Source organism: Acomys minous (assembly GCF_964271855.1).
Source record: "Acomys minous genome assembly, chromosome: 14".
Classification (NCBI taxonomy): domain Eukaryota; kingdom Metazoa; phylum Chordata; class Mammalia; order Rodentia; family Muridae; genus Acomys; species Acomys minous.
The window spans coordinates 27,679,867-27,695,568 of NC_140496.1; the positions used below are offsets into that span (position 1 = coordinate 27,679,867).

The window sequence follows — 15,702 nt, forward strand, 5'->3', positions numbered from 1 at the left end:
TGTACATATGTACATGTGTGCATGAGCATGTAGATGTGAGTGTGGGTGCCTTCAGACACCAGGTGTGTGGATCCACCAGAGCTGCAGTTATTGACACAAGGTCGGTGTTTAAAAGCAAACTCAGGTCCTCATTAAGAACATGGCACACTCTTAAACTGAGCCACCTCTTCAGACCAACTGTCAGACAATTTTGACTTAAATTCTAGCCTTCTTAACTATGTAATCCAGAAAGAAATCACTTACATTTTCTGAGCCTTGGTTTTGTACTATATTGCATAATGCGACCAGTGGCTACTATCCACAGAGGTTTAATAATTAAAGTGATTCTGCAAGTAAAGGATCTAACACAGTATATCATATGGCAGCTTGCCTCACTCTCTATTTGCCCTTTAAAATGGCTCAGTCAGTGGGTACTGATCAAACTCAATGCTGTATAATAACTTCAGTAAAAGATTAAGTTGAGTAACAAGTATCCGGAATCCAGTCATGTGAATAATGTCTCAGCATTTCTTAACATTCTGAACCTCTTAAGTGAATCCACAATTTCCAGAAGGAATTGTTTTATCAACCTGTTTATGAAAATACAGAATGTTGGTCACTTATCCCGGTGGGCTACCAAAGAGAATTTGAAACCCCTATTAGGAGATGAAAACTGAGTCCTCCTGTATATCCAACTGGGTCTGAGGAGCTGGAATTGTTTTTATAAGCTTCAATTAAGCCTCATACCACCCCCGTGAGGTAAGAAAGAAGTATTAATGCACTTTTATGGAGACACAAACTCGAAGCCCTCGGAGAGGTTAATCAATTTGCATCAAAGGCCTTATAGCTGGTCTGCCGCTGAAGTAGGAGCAACAAGAATTTCTTCCTGGGAAGCAACTTCCCTTCTTTTATTTGCCTGATTACCGTGGTGCATGAAAGTTCGGGGGGGGAGGGGGGAAATATTATGAGTGCTCAAAAGAAACCCCTGAGAAAGGATTAGCATTCGCTTCAGCTTCACACTTTAGCAAATGAATGATTTGTTTCACATGCAAAAGCAACAACACCTTTTTTGTTTTGCCAGACACTTATGAGGAACTGACCCCTCTGAGGAAGGAAAAGGAAGGGTGAAGCTGTTCAGGAATGGGGACAGCAATTGGTGGATTTCTCCTTTTTTTCTTTCTTCATTCCGCCTCCGTCTACATAGCAATGTGCACAGATATTGCTCGCTAGAGGGCACTTGAAGTAGAAGGAAAAAAAAATGCTTCGATATCCATCTAACAGGACTGGTGCCTGTGCAAGCAGAAGAGAAACCGACAAGCAGTAGCCAGTTTCTCACACGGCAGCACCTGTAATAAATAAATGAGCAGAAACTTCCTTAGACAGCAGTATGCCGCTTTGACGGACAAAAGAATGCTGCACACACACCGTCAAATAGCATTTCCTTTCAACTTTCCAACATTTCTAAAATGCATATAAATGCTGCAATTTCTTTTCCAATAAATGACTTGACACCAACTAACCAGAGCCAAAAACTTCATTTGATACATAAGAGGACAATTTCCCTGCTCCTCCACGTGTATGTACTTACTCACCTTTACATTTATAATAATGTTAAGAGTGAGCAGGCACATTCAAATAGTGGTAATTATCTAAAAGGTAGTTGAATCTTTTAAATTGAAATATAGTTTAATGTTGAATAAAATAAGTTATAATTGACAAGTAATATACAAGAATAGTTTTTCCTCTCTTCTATTTTCTTTAAAATAATTTAAAATATTTCTTAATTTTTTTTTTTTTATCTTCTTAGCTTCCAAAATAAACAAGAGGGGTCTAGGACCTTAATTTAGTTATCATTCCCAGTTAGGATAATAAAAGAAAGAAAGAAAACGGGATTAAAACCTAAATGCTCAGCGTGTAGTCCAGAAGATTGGGGCTGGTTTATGTGATAGCTTTGTCCAGTCCTTTAAATCTATCTACCCATCCCTCCCTCCCTCACTTCTGTTCAGAAGCTGCATTGGGGCTTATCTCTTTTCGAGCACCTGGGGAGATGGGAGATAAAGCCCTTCTGAAGACCTCCTCCAAAATGCTCTCTGCACAGATGTGGTCTTTCAGAAAGTGTTTATACCACCATTTACAGAAAATATAATGACAAGCTCGAGATTAGCAATTACAATCAATATTCAGAGATACAGCCCTAATTTCAGTGACAGTTTAAGCTAGTAGTGAAGAATGCTTAACATCCATAGTCCTAAACTGAAAACTTAAAGAGAATTTCACTTCAAGAATTGGGAATCACTTCTAAAAAAAAAAAATAGTTAGTTAATAAATCCCATAATTGATACAGCAGAAGTAATCACAGAGTGATTTAGGGTTTTCTTTTCTTTTCTTTTCTTTTTTCTTTTCTTTTCTTTTTCCTGTTACTTATGATAGTAGTTTGTTGAAACCAAACATTTCAGAACAATAACAAAAAGCATTAGTATAACACTCAGTTCATTTTCTTTCCTATTTTTACATTTATCATATGAAAAAGAAATTGCCTAAAGCAGGAGGTCTCGAATTATAGCAGCAATGGGATTCCCTGGAGCATTTGTCAAAACCCAGGTTTCCAAACAGCACCCAGGTTCTGGGGCCCACATTTCCATTTCTGAGAAATCTTCAGAAGATGCTGAGGAAGAAAACCATCTAGGGACCCTGGGATGAGCACCTCTGTCTTGAGGAAATCCCCATAATTGCTTAGTAATTTGTCTTGGGCATCATTATATCCTTTAATGATTTTATAAGGAATTTGGTTTAAAACAATTTCGTATAACATTTTAAAGCCTATGCTGTTTAATTGAATATTTATTATTTTTTTCTGAAAAAGCTCTATACTTTAAAATAAAAATCAAGGGGTTGGACAGACGGCTCAATGATCAAGAGCATTCACTGCTGTTTCACAGGACCATAGTTCTAGTCCTGGTATCTACTCAGGAGGCTCACAACCACTGATCACAGTTCTCAGAGGTCTGGTGCCCTCTCCTGGCCTCTGCAGGCAACCTCACACATAGCTAGATGCACACATATTCAAAGGTATATAAATCAACAAATGTTCTTAAAAGGAAGTTTAATTTTCTTTCCTCCCTTCTTAGCTTCCCGCCCCCCATGTCTCTGCTAGGGATTGAACATAGATCTTAGCACAGAGTAGGCAGTCACTCTCCACTGAACTGTAGGACCATCTCTAAAGTGGTCTTTTGTTTTTTTTTTTTTTTTTTTTTTTTGCCTAAGGTCATGCATGGATACTACATACTCCTTACCCTCCCACTATCATAGATGAGCACAGTTCAGGAATTGTTCATCCTGAGGAAATTTGCAGAGAACACTCTGTGCATTACACGTTGCCCTTGTTTCAACTGCTTCAGATTTCAAATACTAAAAATGTTTATTGCAAATATAACATTATAGGCAGACATCCCAGTATAAAATCCTTCATTCATAGAATATGACCTCCAAAAATTTGAACCTGGTACATACATGGAGCAATTTTATGTGTTTATTAACTCATCTAAGAACAAACAAACAAACAGACAAACAGAAAAATCCAGTCATAGTAAACATACATTTTGTTTTTGGCTGTTTTAGTTTAGATTTTTAAATATGTGCTGAAAAGGGAAAAGGGAGAAGGATGCATCTTAATGCAGCCAATAATAGATGTACTCCATTGCAGTTTTCTGTTCCAAATGAAGAAATAGTAGTTATATCTGTCACCTTAATCTAAGCCCCCCTTTCTTATAAGCATGATAACTCGTGGCTTTGATTAAACCTCTAAGTAACTGCCCAGTTAGTTTTTTTTTTTCCATTAGCCAAAATTAGACCAGAGGCTCTCAGTTTGTAGTGAAAAAACAGTAATACTTCTTGAAGCCTGCCTGTCTCCACTTTACCCACCGTTAATCACAGTGAACTTGTCTGCATATCTGGCTGCCTCTGGAACCAGGAAGCATCCTACTGCCTCATCCTACTTTTTTGTACCACTGATGAGACTCTTCTTACCCCCAATCTCTCTGACTGTGTTCGTATCCTCTCAAGCTTTCCTCACTAAACCCCTATAGGGAAATTCCACAACACAACCAGTTGGGTCTCCATTTGAAAAAGCTGGTGGGGCACCACCCTCTCCTAATGGACATCCTTGACTCCAGAGAGGATGCTGAAAGCGAACACTTCCCTGAGGAGGTAGTCTCACCTCTGAGACCTTTATTGCACTGCATCTTATTAAGTGTGGGTGGAATCGTTAAAGAGGCAAATGCCCTGCCTTTCAGCATCCCTGATTATTCTAGAAATATCCTGATAGAGCTTTTAACATTATCTTAATCCTCTTTTGCACTTCTTAATCACACATACCTCCCTTAAGAAACTGTCAGGAAAGTCCTACTGCAGAGCTTCAAGTAGAGATTAGAGATGTGGAAAGGGTCACTTTAAATTCCAGTGGGCCAAGAGCCAGTGAAGATAACATGCTTTGATACTGTAAGAGTAAATATGGTGTAGTGAATCAAAACAAATTTATAACCGAACTCGGTGACACTGGGTTCTGAGTCCCTTCAGTTTCTTCAGCTGAGTTTGTCTTTTTTAGGGAAATTAGATCAGAGGAACTCCTCTCTCTAGCAATCTTTTCTTTTGAGATGACATTGTTACTGTGAGGATCCTCAGCCTTCAGGAACATATGACCTTTCCTTTCCTTCTCATAGATGTAAGAAAGTACCCCAAGGAAAGGTTCAGACCCTTCGTTCAAAGTGAAAAGGAATGTCTGAAAATTAAGCACAACCTAAGATGTGATCTATTTCTTTGTCCACTTGGGACTGTCTGGTCTAACAGCAGTTATAATTTGATTGAGCTTTGACTGCTGTTCTTTTCCAAGACAGAATTAGCCAATTCCAGAATACCTCATAAGCTGACACAGCCTTTGAAAAAAGAACAAACAGTTAGTGACTGCTTGAGGGAAATAAACGCCCCTTCGCGGCCCCCTCTCCCAATAATTTACCAAGTTTCCTTCACAGGATAACTAGAATTAGAATCAAGTAGATACCAGATAGTCAATATCCTCAACGTTCTACGGTTTGGAGGTTAGATGTAGCATCAAAAAAAAAAAAAAAAAAAAAAAAAAAAAAAGCCAAATTTGCGTAAGTATTATAAACATATTGTGCCTATTTTCCCATTCTGTTCACTGTGTCTCATTAATTCGAGTCAGACAGTACAGGCTCTACAGCCCGTGCGTCTGCTCCTCTGCACCCCGTCTGCTGCAGCTCTGTCCCCAGATGGTCAAAACCCACCCTCGGAGCACACTCACGTCTAGTCTAGTGAATCAGAAACGGAGTAACCCTATGAAGGGGAATTTGGACGGAAGGTAATGGGCATTCAATTTGTCTTGTATTTCGCTATGTTAAACGATGAAGAGAGATCAGAGCTGGTGAATGTTTCCACGTGTTAGCCTCAGTCAGTGATCACAAAAAAAAAAAAAAAAAAAAAAAAAAAAAAAAAAAGACTCTGGTCTGCGTATTCGTGGACTTCTTCTTGTATTGGCTTACACCTAGGTGCCCATTTCTTAACATCTGAGTGGTAAGGAGAGTCTATCAGAAGAAGCCAAGGATAGCATAGAGAGAGGGGAGCTGTAAGGACAGTGCTCTTTCCCCTGGGTGGGGGTGCCAGTGCACATTAGTAAAGCATGTCCTGCTCATTTTCCGCCCATTCACTTAACTGCAAATCCCTCTTGACTGCCTCTACTGTCCCTTACTCCACCTTCCCAAAGGAGGAGAGAAACGCTAGGACATCAGGAATGCGCTCCACTCCAGGATCGCGACCCACACCAAGAAACCAGTAAGTAGCACAAGTTTTAGCAGTCAGTGGTCCTGCAAACGTGCAATTCCCTTTTCAAGACGTCTTCTGAATGAGGGGAAAGGCGAATGGCCCACCCTCGGTCGCATCCTCGCCCTCCAGAGAAACCAGCTTTGGGTGTCTAAGAGGTTTTTCAAGATAACGCTAGCCTTGGGCCTCAGGTGAGACCTAGAAAGAGAAAGCTGGCTGGTACCTCCTGTGCATCCTTTTCTCATCTGCCAGCAGTCTTTATCCAACAGCTTGGCTGCGCGGCGGGCTGCGCGCAAAGCTTGGAAGGGCTCATCTTCACCCGGTGACTCCCGCGGCGGAGGCGCGCGGGGCGTGCTCGCGAGCGACCAGCGAAAAGTTGTGCGCACTCTTGGTGGGAGGAAAGGGAGTGGAGACCGAGCGGGGGAGAGAGCAGGGGCAACGCAGGGAGGGGGGGTGGGGTAGGGGACTGCTTACATGAATTTCCAAGTGGTAGACCTGCCTCTGAGCTCTGCCCAATGAGATCCGTCAGGGGAGGCACCCGGCTCACTTTTCCACATCACTTCACAGTTACATTTGGCAGGCAGGCGGGCTCGCATGCCGGAGCGCTCGGCCCAGAATTAGTGGATGGATTTGGAATCTCCCTGCTTCCTCGAAGCTCCGCCGCCGCTGCTTTGGGCATAGACCCGAGCGTCAACACACCAGCTGTACTTTTGGGCTGCAGACACCCTAGCCCAGCGCGCCGGCTCTGCATCTCCGCACCAGGCGCCGCAGCTTCGAGAGGCATGAACGCGATCCGGAGAAGACTACCCGGGGCGCGGGGATCCGTGGACATTCGCCACCCGCAGGAGCTGACCCCCAGCTCCTCTGGCAATTTATGAACCAGAAGGCTTGAGGTTTTTCTGCATCTGGGAACCCGACCTGAGTAAGTAGTATCTCCTAGCCACGTACGCCTCTGGATGGGAAAGAGCCAAGGGGGTTGCTTCCTTTAGGAATTCCCACGCGCCCTCGGACACCTTACGCACCTGGTGGGTGAGATGCTAGCGCCAATACCCGCTGAGCCGCGTCTCCTTTAGCTGCATCTGTAGCTGACGGGGTAGCTTTCTGTCTAAAGGGTTTTGCAAATTGCTCTCCGAGCAGATAGGGAGAAGTCTAGAGCCCTAGGCTGTCCCCCCTCCAGTTTCCCTGCCACCCTCTTCTCGCGGTTGCTCGGCGCTTTCACTGGGAGACGCAGGCGGGCGCTGCTGCAACCGTGCGCCTTCACTGCGGGGTCGGTGCGGTGAACGGGAAACACTCGCCGCCTGCACAGAGCAGGCTGTGAGCCCGAAATGAAAGCAGACAGTGGGGCCAGAGAAGCTGGCTCCTTGTTTTCTGCATGCGCCCACTTCTTAGTCGTGGGAGGGCGACCCCCTCGGTTGCACCGAGGGCTACTGCTCTGCTGCGAAAGCTCCAGAGCCAGGATTTTCCACAAGTGTCTGTTCCAGCTTGGGGGGCGCGGTGCCAGCTGCAAACTTACGAGCTCTGGGGCCACCTAGATACTCTGCAGTCACTAAGACGCTGCTCAGCACCAGGGGAGGACCCCGGCAATCCGGTTAGTGCCGCGAGCCCGCACCCATAGCCCCTGTAAGCATTCGATGACTTCTCCCTCTCTCAGAGCTCCGGGTGCAGAAAGATACACCGTGATCTTGGTGCTTAGCGGAGGGGAATCCTAGGGGTCCAGCCGCGCCCCATCCAGAAAGGAAGCGAAGGGGGACTCCTGGCTATCTTCTGCTCGCGTGGTAATAGGTTCATAAGGGATCTACCCCGGTTTCCCACGGTTCTAGCCAAGCCTAGTAAACCGTGTAAACATGCTGACGCCAGTGCTGATACCAACAGGTATTCAACAATTCCTTCGTGTTTTGCCCCCTTCCCAAGACTAAAGCCTCCCCTTGCCCAATCTTATAAAAATCTCAAAGTTTTGTGGTGGTCTTGGCCCCTTGCCTGAAGGCGTACAGCCTGAGACATGTCAATGACTAGCCTGTTAGCCTCCTTAGCGGAGATGGCAGCTGTTAACTTGGACTGATCAACAGTAAGAAATCAAACAACATTAATTGTTTATTGTTGTAAACGCACAACATTAGTCCGTAATGAAAAATCAGGCTGGCAGCTGCTCACTTCAGCTTCAATTAAAGGGCAGAGATTATAACCAAGCGACCGGGAGGGAGAAGAGGCCCTTTCAACTTTGCCACGGTTTCTGATGGTTGCAGGCAGTTTCCTCCTTCGGGGCACGATCCCAACAATCCCTTTGCGCACTGGAACTGCTAACCAGATCAGAAGCTATTTTCTGTGAACAGTCTCCACTGTGTTTGTGGGAATGAGCAGAAGTCTGAGGTAGTATGCTAGAGCTAAATTACCCTCTCGCATCAGGGACCATCCGCAGACTTATATACATTGGGCTTGGCTGGGACCGGTTTGACATTCCTCTCCTAACACTCTGACAGCCATCTGGATGCTTAAAAGCCCTCGCTAGGCTGTCACCTCTGCCTTCATTATATGAGCATTTCAACTGGAAAACTATATGTGAGAAAGAGATATTTATGTAAGATTTGAAAGTGGGATTTTCCATCCGTTCAGTCTCTCGCTGCTGTACCTCACTGCATGCAAAATGAGCCCTGTCTTTCCTGCTTAAACACCACTGAAATTTCTCCCTGGATACCGCCTTTCATCAGCCCGTGTCCGGTTTTGCAGAGATTTTTGTCTGGTGTGTGTGTGTGTGTGTGTGTGTGTGTGTGTGTGTGTGTGTGCGCGCGCGCGCGCGCGCGCGCGTGTGTATGTGTTGGGTAGGGTTGTACAAGTGTGTAGAGGTTTCCTCTACTGGGAAGACATGTACATTTGAAGGTTGTTTTCTGAGGGTTACATCTTTCCCATCAAAGAGAGCTCTCCATAATCGCGATGTGCACATAGGTTTGCACACTGCCTTCTATAGTTGAAATTCTAGGACTAGCCCCCTAATTAAATAATAAAAGAGATAGCAGCATTCTTTAAGTCAGCTTTAGCAGACTGAAAACTCCTTGTCACACTGTCATTTTCTGCTGCAAGAGTCGCTCAGGACTTTGATATATACATTTGTCTCTCTATTTTTCCGTTCTTCCTCTGGCCTCAGAAGAGGGCGAGGAGTTGAGAAAAATCCCTCCTGAAAACAGTGGATTCACTCTGTCACTTCCAGGCTGGCTTCATTCAGGTTTGCTCCAGGCAGCCCGTACTTCTTAATCTGCCCTAAAGACTATACGGCACATGCGAGTAAGGTCAAGTGTTCACCATGACAGATTGGCCGATGCTCTGGCTAAGGATTTCTGAGACCTGTGCTACAATTCTGTCTACCACCCTGGATTTTTTTTTTTAATTTCTAATTTTTATTGTTAGTGTTTTTTTTAAAGTGATTCTGCCTTATCATTCACTGTTTTCAGGAGACCTCCCGACTTCAAATGGGTAAATCTCTGCATTCCAAAATGTACCACTTCTTGACTGCACTCCTAGTATTCAGTATGCATTTGTTAGGTTTTTGAGGCTATTTGTGTTTGGCTAAAGGGCAGACCAATTTAGAGTAGCCCTTGCCTTGCCTGCTGTATGCGCATCAACTGTGACAGGAAAGATGGCGGTACCCTGTACTCAGGTGTTTTGTAACACAGTGGTCAAGACACCTCTCATCTCCTGCAACTCCTCAGTGTTGTACTGAGCATCAGGTACATGGGCAGTCAGTCGTAGCATCAATTATGTCATAGCTCCCAAAAGAACAGAGCACTGTTCGACTGCTTAGCAGGATGGGAGACCTCTTGGGAAAGTATCTGTGATGACTAATCTATGAACTTACTCATCTCATAGTAGATCCAGAGAACCAGACAGATGTTTAAGGTCTGTTGCTCTTTGTTAGCCCAGCTGATCAGACTGTTGGAAAAAAAAAAAACAAGGAAACTCCAAAGAAGGAAGATACAAAGTTTTGTTAAGGAAGCTGTAACTTTGGGCTTTGTTTTTCAGGTTTCATTCATTGTTTATCAGAGAAGGTAAAAGAACACACGTGTTAAAAGGTAGCGTCCACACTTCAACAACAGTTCAGAAGACCTTCTCAAAATAAGTAAATTAATGTTTCCAAGGGAAAAAATAGTGAGTATTCTTTTAGTCAAAGATCGATTTAGCATGGCTTTATCAACCTCCTAGACTGAGCAAAATTTCTATGCAAAGCCACAAGCTATCTGTAAGTTAAATTGGCATTCAGTTTGTACTTCTTACTAGTTTGCTGGCCTATCTGCAAGGTTTTGTGCTTGGCAAGTACAGAGACAAGAGCTATCAGGGCAGCCTTTTGATTGTAGGCACAGTTTAACACCGCAAGGCTTTCTTTTAAAACACTGTGCCCGAAGGTACCGCCAGTACTTATTTCCATAATTTTATATTTGTTACAAAGTTATTCAAAGAATCGAGGAAGGAAGACTAGAGTTTTCCTTTTTGCATTTTGTGGTCAGCATAGTTGACATTCACAGATGAAATGGGACCAACTTTGCTCATTATTTCAGGGAACAGCTCTTTATTTTGGTGTATTATATGTCTACTGCAGGCTCCAGTCACAAACTAAGGCACATCCTTACAGTTTTCTCCCGTGTTATTCACATACTTACAAATACATATACAATATATGGCCAGATAGCTCATCAAAAATATGCCTAGATAATTAACTAGTGGGTTGGTTTAAGTAAAGGAACTTAATCATGTTTCCCTTGCCATTTCTCATCTGCCTATAAGTTGTGTGATTTGTGCAACTAGTTTTTCAGATTTGTACAATGGTCACTCTTTTAAGCGATAGTGTCTATGGGCATTTAGGACACTGCAGGGATTTCACCTAGAATCTTTTGTGTAATTATGCAGTGGAACAATACTTTGCTTTTGATGGGCAAAGGCCACCATCTGATTTAGCAAGGCTTAATTATCCAAGAGGATTTTAGTGCTCTCTCCTTTCACTCTCCTTGAAAGTGGAGCTTCACAGTTTATTTGTGATGAACTGTGGGTTCCTATCGCTGGAACCCACTTCAAATGTAACCATGAGCAGAAAATTAGCTGAACCTGGTGACTTCAAAAGGTCAGAAAAGAAATGAGTTCAAGGGATGCCATTTAGCTTCTTCTCCCATATGTTGTTGCTGACTAAATCTTCATTGGCACTTCACAAAATAGCACTGGTTCCAATACTGTTTCCTTTTCTATCATAGCCCAAGCTTTTATTTCTTGAGTTTTAAATGTCATGTGCTAGTCCCTATCATAAACATCACTCACCTTCTTGCCTGTAAATGTCTGCTTTTTAAAGTTCTGCTTGTAGGTAGAAATGTGTGGATGTGATTTTATGTATCTTTTAAAGAAAGTATCATAAGAAAAAAAACCACTCATATTTATAACCTTCAAGCATTTTCCTTCCCCATCACCATTGCTAAAGACAATTTTTGAATGCTGAGGATGATTGGTCCAGCGCCAAGAACAGAGTTAGTGCCCGGTAAACATTCACTTAATGCATTAGGAAATTACCAGACTTTGCTCCCTACTTTTCCTAAGCATTTTCATTAAGGGGCTGGAGGGAAAACAATCATATGCAAAGTGCAACTCCAGGGCATATCTACTAAAATTGTTTCTACGGAAATTTCATAAGTCTTTCTAAGTTTATTTTGAGACACAGCTTTTCCCTTTTAAAAAACCAATTCCATTCTTGTTGCACAGATCAGGTGTTTTCTTTATTCAAAATACTTTTAAATAATATAGGAATATAAAATATGACAGACTTCAGTGTAGCACATCTGAGATTAGATTTGTACCACAGGATGCTACTAAACTGTAAAGCACACATAGGTACATTTTATTAGAGAAAATATTCTAACTGTCCACTGATTGTGCAGGCAATTTAGATTCTGTATTTTGAATGCCACTGAGGGAATGTAAAAACGTATCAGAGGATAAATCCTCTGCTCTCAGCCCTTGCTTCGTCTCTTTCTCTTTCTCCCTGTCTCCCTCCCTTCTTCTCCCCGTCTCCCTCCCTCCCTACTTCTCTTCCACACTCTCCCATTCTTTCCTTCTATCCATCTCCAAGGTTTTTTAAAATTACATTTAAATATAATATTTATGGCGTGAATGTTCACCTTAATATTATAGAAATTACAGTGTCTTAAAAACCAACTTTATCTTGGCTGTCCTGAAATCACTTTGTAGACCAGGCTAGCCACTCAAAAAAGAAAAAAAAAAAAAGCCCAAAACACAAACAAAAACAAAAAACAAAACCCAAGAAGCCCTCAATCAATCCTCAAGCTTGACTTAAGTCTATAGGATACCTTTTTCTTGTATACATGCACAAGGGAAAAATATGCGAAAAAGATATATTTTCTGGATGTATTTATTGTAATTTTAAGCATGTGAAAAATACTTAGCATATTGAATAAATTTAGATGAAACATTTATTGAGTATCTTTGAACATTTGTTTGATAGCACTGAGTAAAAGGGTTATGTATATTTGCATCCTATTAACATTTAAAATAATGCTTACCATACCTTCTTTATTTCTAGGTAGAATGATGCATACAGTAAGACTGTTTCATTCCTCATGTGACATAAATAACATAAAATAAGAAGATGTGAAGAGTGATATAAATATCATAAGGAAATGTTTCCTTTCTTATATAAGAAAGCAAGTTTCCCAAACTTGTCATAAAATTTACAAGGAGATAATCCCTTCTTTATTCATCTATTGCTGCCAGGCCTTAACAAATAGAATTTAACGTTATGTCCAACTATTTCTATCTTTAAAATGAAAAAAAAAACTTATTTTGATTAAAGCAGTAAAATATACTTGTCTTTTTCGGGCTTTCCAATTTCATTAAAATATTACAGCTCAACACAGTATTGTGAGCTTAGAACCCCTTGTAAATTATTCACTTATTGCTCATGCGCTATATATTTGGGGTGATAACCCAATATTAGTTTTGTCAAATTATTGTTTTCTACCTCTCTGTCTGCCTACATATCCATCATCTGTGTCCATGACTTAAGGAACAGTACCAGTGGGTGGATTTTAAGCTGTAAAGCCCTTGGAAGACAGAAGAATGACAGTGAGGTACACTCGTTAGGGTGGTTCCTCCTTCATGTAACCTAACTGGCAGAATCTTGACTTGTTACTGGGATACCTGGCTGCATCTCAATTTTACAATAGCCTGCTCTGTAGCCTTGGTTATGGGACACAACTGATTCTAACCATTTCCCCATTTCAGGAGTGATAGATAGATCTTACCATTGGTAGAACTAAACTTCCTTAAATGTATGTATGAGAAACTTACTGTCAAATATCTTTGCAACATACCACTACCTTTAATTAGTATTTCCCTCTTGTCCAACCACATGACTTTAGCATCACTTTAGCTTTAGTAAGGACTTCCCACTTTCACCACCCACGTAAATGCAAGTGATTGGGAAAATCAGTGAGGTTTCTCCTGTGGAAGAGAAGTTGCAAGCCATATTTTAAAACAAGTAGTTACAATTCGATTGAAGGCCAATAGTTGGGTGTCTTGTGGTGTATTTACATTTTACCATCTCAGCAGAAAAGAGGGGTGGGGGAAAGAAAGGTCCACATGGACCACAAATAGAGGAAAAACAAAGTGGCCTGAAGAGGGAAATTGCAGCCCATCACATGCCTTATAAACCCTCTGAAGCTATTGCATAGAGCATATGCAAACAGTGGGTAGACAGAGCTGTTTATTAAATGCTGCAGCTGCACCCTGCTCATGAACTTTATATACAAGAATGGGACAAAGTTTTTCTATGACCTAGACATTAAAAGTTTATTTATGCTTGTAACAAGAAATTGAGACTAAAATTTATAAGATGAGTGGGCATGTAAAATGGCCTCCAACGTTCCCAGTTAAAATATAATTTAGTATATACTTGCTGTATAAGACTACCCTTCTTCCATTGCATGCCCTATGCACTAGACTTAGGCATGTGTCTATTTTCATGCAGGGCATAGACAGTTTGTTGCTTTATTAAATGCTGACAGCCAATGCTGGCCTACACTGCCACTTTAAGGCACACACAGCCCTCCGAGTTGAATGGGCAGGTGTTAATGTAGAGTCAATCCACACAGGCTGTCCGCCTAGAGGTTGCTTCTCTCTGCTTCTTACTCCCAGCACAGAGTGGAGAATCAGCCGTGACACCCCCCCCCCCTCCGCCACTCTATGCACTGGACACATGAAGCAAGAGGAAGTGAGCTGCAGGTATGTGCCTGTCTTATTAGATGACCCCCCCAACTCTGACACAGATTTTTCTGGGTTAAAAAGTCACCTTATACCTTGGAAAATACGATAAATTTAGTTAGGCAGCCTTACTTACTAACCCCCTCGAACTAATTCTAACCATAACGGCTACAATTGCCGAGCCATGCACATATTTACTGTTGTTCTCTTTAATCTTCTAAAGTTGGTAACATGAAATGAAGCATCCATTCCTCATCCAGTGGACTGAGGTAAACTTGCCCTGGGCACTCACGTTATGAATGGTAGAACTGACACAGAGCATTTCTGATTGGTTCCCTTGGAGCTCCCATAGCTGTACTGCCAAACGACAACTCAAGAGAAAGATATGCTCTGACTGGCTACTGCGATTTTAGAAAGCCAGTAGCAGTGACTTTCACAAACCAGTTCTTCACACAGCCAGTTCTGAACATGTGACGTAAAGGTATCAAAAGGTGGAAGGATCTAGGTCATACTGGAAGAGTGAGTGCCTGTATGTGTAACTGACAGGAGAGATATCACACATACATTTACCTACTGGGGACAATCTCAGTGTGTTAATTCCTTAAGAAAGTCCAGTAGAATAGACTCATTCGTAATATCCTAACTAAACATATGGTGCTGAGAAATCTCTAGGAGTACATTTGAGCAATGGCCTTATTTTCAGTTTCTTATCTTTGTCAGTCTTTGCTAACCCATTCTGATATATATCACATCATACATATATTCATGTATGTACATATATGTTCATATATGTACATATGTATATGGAAAGCTTCCATGTGAATGTTACAGGTGCATTCACTTTGCTAAAGGTAACCAACAACTGTAGAACTTAACACAAAGACAAAATCTTCAGGTAAAAAAAGAGTAGCCTATCAGTTACATGAAAATGTGAAATTGGCACATACTTTTCTGGATAGTAGGAAAAACTAACAATAGGCTTTGGGATAGATCATCAACATATCACTTATGATCTGATGCCAAAGTCTGTGGACCAGAAGGATTGTGGCTGACCAGGGGGAGAAGAGAACATATTGACAAATGTATTTATTTGTGGATAATACGTATTATTGGATCCTATTCTACCAAAGTAATTTGGTTAAGAGTTCTGAACATTCCGGGAAAGTGATGTCTTCCATTATTTATATTTGAGCACACACAAGAGTCTTTCATTTCCACAATACAAAAATTGTTCAGAGATGTTTAGATTTAGTCACCAGAGCTTGCTGAATTGCACCAGGCCACACAGTGAATCATGCCCCCTGTGATCCTAAAATATCATTTTAAATTCAGTGTGCATTTACCTGTTTTGAAGCAAGCTGCTAATGGCAGTAAATTCAAGGTCAGAAACATTTTCAATGCAAACTCTCTGATCCTGTATGTCATATTTGCTTCCATAAAATACTATGGCCACTAAGCCCAATGGACAATAATAGCATAATTTCCTGTCAACCACAATAATCTGCTGAAGTGAATCCTTAAGTGGGCGATTTTATTGTAAACGTCATGATCAGTGAATGACTCCATATTTGGTATTTTAATTCATATTGTTTACAAAATCTGTGATATAATGTGATCTTAATAATGAAAGTATATCTGAGACTT

The 15,702-nt window shown here is 41.7% G+C and overlaps 1 protein-coding gene across 5 annotated transcripts in view; it reads left to right on the forward strand.

Moving 5' to 3' along the window:
* Window positions 1–5,481: 5,481 nt before the first annotated feature.
* Window positions 5,482–15,702, forward strand: part of CDH8 (cadherin 8) — a 386,819-nt gene continuing 376,598 nt past the window's right edge. Inside the window, exon 1 of one of the 5 annotated variants that reach the window (XM_084757456.1) lies at window positions 5,482–5,823. The gene's annotated coding sequence lies outside the window, so the exon portion shown is untranslated. Of the gene's footprint in view, window positions 5,824–6,348; window positions 6,734–15,702 lie in introns of those variants that run through there. The other 4 variants (XM_084757455.1, XM_084757457.1, XM_084757458.1 and 1 more) reach the window with 4 other exon arrangements.